Genomic DNA, 6,312 nt, shown 5'->3' on the forward strand with positions numbered 1-6,312 from the left:
GAGAGGAAGGAAGGAAGGGACAAGGAATTAAAAGGCAGGGAGGGGAAGGAAGGAAGAGACAAGGAATTAAAAGGCAGGGAGAGGAAGGAAGGAAGGGACAAGGAATTAAAAGGCAGGGAGGGGAAGGAAGGGACAAGGAATTAAAAGGCAGGGAGGGGAAGGAAGGGACAAGGAATTAAAAGGCAGGGAGGGGAAGGAAGAGACAAGGAATTAAAAGGCAGGGAGAGGAAGGAAGGAAGAGACAAGGAATTAAAAGGCAGGGAGGGGAAGGAAGGAAGAGACAAGGAATTAAAAGGCAGGGAGGGAAAGGAAGGAAGAGACAAGGAATTAAAAGGCAGGGAGGGGAAGGAAGGAAGAGACAAGGAATTAAAAGGCAGGGAGGGGAAGGAAGGAAGAGACAAGGAATTAAAAGGCAGGGAGGGGAAGGAAGGAAGAGACAAGGAATTAAAAGGCAGGGAGGGGAAGGAAGGAAGGGACAAGGAATTAAAAGGCAGGGAGGGGAAGGAAGGAAGGGACAAGGAATTAAGGCAGGGAGGGGAAGGAAGGAAGGGACAAGGAATTAAAAGGCAGGGAGGGGAAGGAAGGGACAAGGAATTAAAAGGCAGGGAGGGGAAGGAAGGAAGAGACAAGGAATTAAAAGGCAGGGAGGGAAAGGAAGGAAGAGACAAGGAATTAAAAGGCAGGGAGGGGAAGGAAGGAAGAGACAAGGAATTAAAAGGCAGGGAGGGGAAGGAAGGAAGGAAGAGACAAGGAATTATAAGGCAGGCAGGGGAAGGAAGGAAGGAAGAGACAAGGAATTAAAAGGCAGGCAGGGGAAGGAAGGAAGGGATAAGGAATTAAAAGGCAGGGAGGGGAAGGAAGGGACAAGGAATTAAAAGGCAGGGAGGGGAAGGAAGGAAGGGACAAGGAATTAAAAGGCAGGGAGGGGAAGGAAGGGACAAGGAATTAAAAGGCAGGGAGGGGAAGGAAGGAAGAGACAAGGAATTAAAAGGCAGGGAGAGGAAGGAAGGGAGAGACAAGGAATTAAAAGGCAGGCAGGGGAAGGAAGGAAGGGACAAGGAATTAAAAGGCAGGGAGGGGAAGGAAGGAAGAAACGAGGAATTAAAAGGCAGGGAGAGGAAGGAAGGGAGAGACAAGGAATTAAAAGGCAGGGAGGGGAAGGAAGGGACAAGGAATTAAAAGGCAGGGAGGGGAAGGAAGGAAGGGACAAGGAATTAAAAGGCAGGGAGGGGAAGGAAGGAAGAGACAAGGAATTAAAAGGCAGGGAGAGGAAGGAAGGAAGGGACAAGGAATTAAAAGGCAGGGAGAGGAAGGAAGGAAGGGACAAGGAATTAAAAGGCAGGGAGAGGAAGGAAGGAAGGGACAAGGAATTAAAAGGCAGGGAGAGGAAGGAAGGAAGGGACAAGGAATTAAAAGGCAGGGAGGGGAAGGAAGGAAGAGACAAGGAATTAAAAGGCAGGGAGAGGAAGGAAGGAAGGGACAAGGAATTAAAAGGCAGGGAGGGGAAGGAAGGGACAAGGAATTAAAAGGCAGGGAGGGGAAGGAAGGGACAAGGAATTAAAAGGCAGGGAGGGGAAGGAAGAGACAAGGAATTAAAAGGCAGGGAGAGGAAGGAAGGAAGAGACAAGGAATTAAAAGGCAGGGAGGGGAAGGAAGGAAGAGACAAGGAATTAAAAGGCAGGGAGGGAAAGGAAGGAAGAGACAAGGAATTAAAAGGCAGGGAGGGGAAGGAAGGAAGAGACAAGGAATTAAAAGGCAGGGAGGGGAAGGAAGGAAGAGACAAGGAATTAAAAGGCAGGGAGGGGAAGGAAGGAAGAGACAAGGAATTAAAAGGCAGGGAGGGGAAGGAAGGAAGGGACAAGGAATTAAAAGGCAGGGAGGGGAAGGAAGGAAGGGACAAGGAATTAAGGCAGGGAGGGGAAGGAAGGAAGGGACAAGGAATTAAAAGGCAGGGAGGGGAAGGAAGGGACAAGGAATTAAAAGGCAGGGAGGGGAAGGAAGGAAGAGACAAGGAATTAAAAGGCAGGGAGGGAAAGGAAGGAAGAGACAAGGAATTAAAAGGCAGGGAGGGGAAGGAAGGAAGAGACAAGGAATTAAAAGGCAGGGAGGGGAAGGAAGGAAGAGACAAGGAATTAAAAGGCAGGGAGGGGAAGGAAGGAAGAGACAAGGAATTAAAAGGCAGGGAGGGGAAGGAAGGAAGGGACAAGGAATTAAAAGGCAGGGAGGGGAAGGAAGGAAGGGACAAGGAATTAAGGCAGGGAGGGGAAGGAAGGGAGGGAGAGACAAGGAATTAAAAGGCAGGGAGAGGAAGGAAGGAAGGACAATACAAAATTGGTAACAGTGGATCACACTCAGTTTGAGATTATGGATAAGAGGATGAATTCGGCTAATGAAACCAATCGGCAGGAACTGATGGGACATTGGGACAAGGTAAGAGGATATGTGGTCAGTAGAATTCGAGACCAAGTTATAAAGAATAAATTAGAATCCCTTTATAATATGTAAATGGATATATTGCTCTTGAGTTAAAATGGTATATACAAAATATGCCCCCATTTTGGTGGAGGGGTATGAATGTTGTTTGGTGGCAGGCACTTAACACTGAGCACATTGTTATACGTTGTGTGTAAGTTCTATTGTTACTGTATTATAAAAATTAATAAAAATATTTATTTAAAAAGAAGGAAGGAAGCTACAAGGGATTAAAAGGCAGGGAGGGAAAGGAAGGAAGGATCTGGTGAGGCACAGGGTGAAAGCTAGATGAAGATGTTGAAAAAAGTCATGAAAAATAAATTGCTTTTGCATTGTTTATGGCGGATTCTCAGTCATCCAGGCCACGGTTGTCCCAAAGACGCTTTTTCAAGAGGCAACTGGACTAGTCTGGTTTTTCTTTGAAGACCAAGCTGTTTCTTCAGCTCTGAACGGGAATACAGTGTTCCCTCGATTTTCGCGGGTTCGAACTTTGCGAAAAGCCTATACCACGTTTTTTCAAAAACATTAATTAAAAAATACTTTGCGGGTTTTCCCCCCTATACCACGGTTTTTCCTGCCCGATGACATCATATTTCATTGCCAAACTTTCCTCCACCTTTAATAATTTTTTAAAAAAAGAAACTTTAATAAATAAACATGGTGAGTAATAATCTAAAGCAGAGGCCTTCAAACTTGTCAACTTTAAGACTTCTGGACTTCAACTCCCAGAATTCTCCAGCCAGCTATGCTATGCTATGCCGGCTGGAGAATTCTGGGAGTTGAAGTCCATAAGCCTTAAAGTTGACAAGTTTGAGGACCCCGGATCTAAAGGTTGCTAGGGGAATGGGAAATTGTAATTTAGGGGTTTAAAGTGTTAAGGGAAGGCTTGTGACACTGTTCATAGCCAAAAATAGTGTATTTACTTCCGCATCTCTACTTCGCGGAAATTCGACTTTTGCGGGCGGTCTCGGAACGCATCCCCCGCGAAAATCGAGGGAACACTGTAACGCTTCTGCATTATTGCCAAGAAAACAATAACATTTTCTGTTAAAGAACAGTGCCATTCCACTTCAAGGCAGTTTTTATTTTTAGACGTGCTGCAGTTGTGCCAGAATTAGGTCAGCTTAAGCCAGCCAAGAAGAACAACGGTGTGAGGTCATTCAGTAGTGGAATTACAATGCGAATAAAGCAAAAAAACCCTGCATGGAAACGTCCAAGGAAAAAGAGAAGGGAAAGAAATAGAAGCACGCAAGGGACTTATTACCATGCACCATTAATATGCAAACAAGTGCACTCTTTTGTCCTCATCGTGATGCATTTTCAAATTAGGGGTTGTTGTGAGTGGTCCATGTCTGGTTCAGCTGGTCACGGATTTCAAAGACCAGGAAACGGAGAAGTACTGACATCGCAGGACATCTGAGTCTGAGAGTGAAGGGGAATTGGAGTCTGGGGAACCACCAGAGACTGTAGCAACCCCAGTTATGGGACTTAGTGAGTCAGAGGACGAGGGGGAATCGGGAGGAGCTCCCCCTCTCCAACTTCAGATCGTGCAGAACATGGGCTTTCCTAAATATGCCCATGTTACACCAACACTCCGCAGTCTGCATTGGTTGCTGATCAGTTTCCGGTCACAATTCACAGTGTTGGTTATGACCTATAAAGCCCTTCATGGCATCGGACCAGAATATCTCCGGGACCACCTTCTGCCGCACGAATCCCAGCGACCAGTTAGGTCCCACAGAGTTGGCCGTCTCCAGGTCCCGTCGACAAAACAATGTCGATTGGCGGGACCCAGGGGAAAAGCCTTCTCTGTGGCGGCCGCGGCCCTCTGGAACCAGCTCCTCCCAGAGATCAGAATTGCCCCCACCCTCCTTGCCTTTCGTAAGCTCCTTAAAACCCACCTCTGTCATCAGGCATGGGGGAACTGAAATATCCTATACAATTTATACATGGTATGTTTGTGTGTGTGCTTGTTTGGTTTTTAATAAGGTTTTTCTTAGTTATTTTAAATATTAGATTTGTTATATGCTGTTTTTATTATTGTTAGCTGCCCCGAGTCTACGGAGAGGGGCAGCATACAAATCTAATAAATAAATAAATAAATTAGATGCAAGAGTCAGGAGAACGCGGTCAAGACACGAATATCTAAGAAGGAAGGGTTGTTGGCGTTAGTAGATCTATGGGACACTTGGTCACACCTAGTGAAGAGCTGGAAATTTTTTGACTACCGCACTGTGGGTGTGGCTTATTTTGTGGGTGTGGCTTGCTGGCCAGGTGGTCAGGTGGGAGTGGCTTGATGGTCATGTGACTGGGGGTGGCTTAAAGGACATGTGACTGGCTTAAAGGTGGCCAACTTGATGTCACTCATGTCAAGGGTTAGGGTTAGGGTTAGTGTGCCTGGCCTGGCCTCTCCTCAAAAAGATATAATTTCCCTCTCTATTTACTATTACTGAACATCCAAAATATACTATTTAGTTCTATGTATATATACCATATCTGTACATACATAGTACACACAGGCACACAAAAATATATATTATCTACTATATAAATTATTCGTACACACACACACGCACAGCTTTTCTAAAATTATACACATTCAACTTCATTTACTGCGATATGAAAAACACCCAGAACACAGAAGAGAAAAAAAGAAAAAAAATTCAAAAGTTTTCTATTGGTTCTTCGTAACTGACCAAAATTTTTCTACCAGTTCTGTGTACCAAATGTACCCGTAGGAGTCCATCACTGGCTACACCTTGCCAGTATATGAGAGACAGCTTTAGAGAAAGGGTGTGGCAAACAACGTTCCTGATCATGGCTGGGTGACATTTTGTACATTATATCGATCTTAAAGTTTGAGACCTTGTGTGTGGCTTTTTATTCACCGCTACCAAGCCCAGACAGAACAAGGATGGTGTTATTTAGGCAGCTCCAAAGATATCAGATAGAGAAAGCAGGATTTGCACTCTTTTCCCAAAAGAAATGGATGTCAACAGTTTCATGTGCACTATTGAGATATTGAAGTTTATTAAACTGCATGCCTGGGTTACATGTTTTAATCTCTATTTGAACAAACATACCTGACTGTAAGGGACACTGAGCAAGCGGTCAGCATTTTAATATATTTTGAAACAAACGTTTAAAACTGAGTCTTACCAACAGGATATGTTTCGGATTTAGAAAAAACTGAATACATACAGTTTATGTTGTCCTTGACTTACAACCACTTGTTTAGCGATTGCTCTAATTTATGACGGCATTGGAAAAAAAGTTACTTATGACAGGTCCTCGCACTTACAGCTCAGAGGTGAGTTCCTCATGGTTCAGACTAATTCGCCCAAACCGGTAGCAAACTTCTGGTGACATCATGCTAACATTACAGAAATGGTTCGGTCGGTGTCAGTCCGTCGGCACTACCATCTCCTCTCTTTTTGGAATTGTTTATTATTATTATTTTTTCTGTACATGCGCTGCCATCTTGTTTTTGGCTTCTATTTTTTAAAAAAATAAAAATTGGCACAAACCCAAGAGGCGTGCTCACCCAACAGTATTGGGTTGCTATCAATACAGATAAGGATGGTGCATGGTGGACCACATTCACTTTGAAATTATGGAAATAAGATTAAACAACTTTAATGAAAACAAACTGGAGAAACTGATGGAACGATGGGAGAAGGTGCGGGATTATATGCTAAGTAAAATTTGTGACGAAAAGGTGAAAAATAAACTCAAATCACTCTTTGAATTGTAAATAATTTCAAATCAGAGCTGAGGAAATAACAGAATATATACTCGTAAATAATTGAAACACCCCCCCCCCAATTGGTGGTGGGGAAT

Source organism: Erythrolamprus reginae, chromosome 6, assembly GCF_031021105.1.
Source record: "Erythrolamprus reginae isolate rEryReg1 chromosome 6, rEryReg1.hap1, whole genome shotgun sequence".
Lineage (NCBI taxonomy): Eukaryota > Metazoa > Chordata > Lepidosauria > Squamata > Dipsadidae > Erythrolamprus > Erythrolamprus reginae.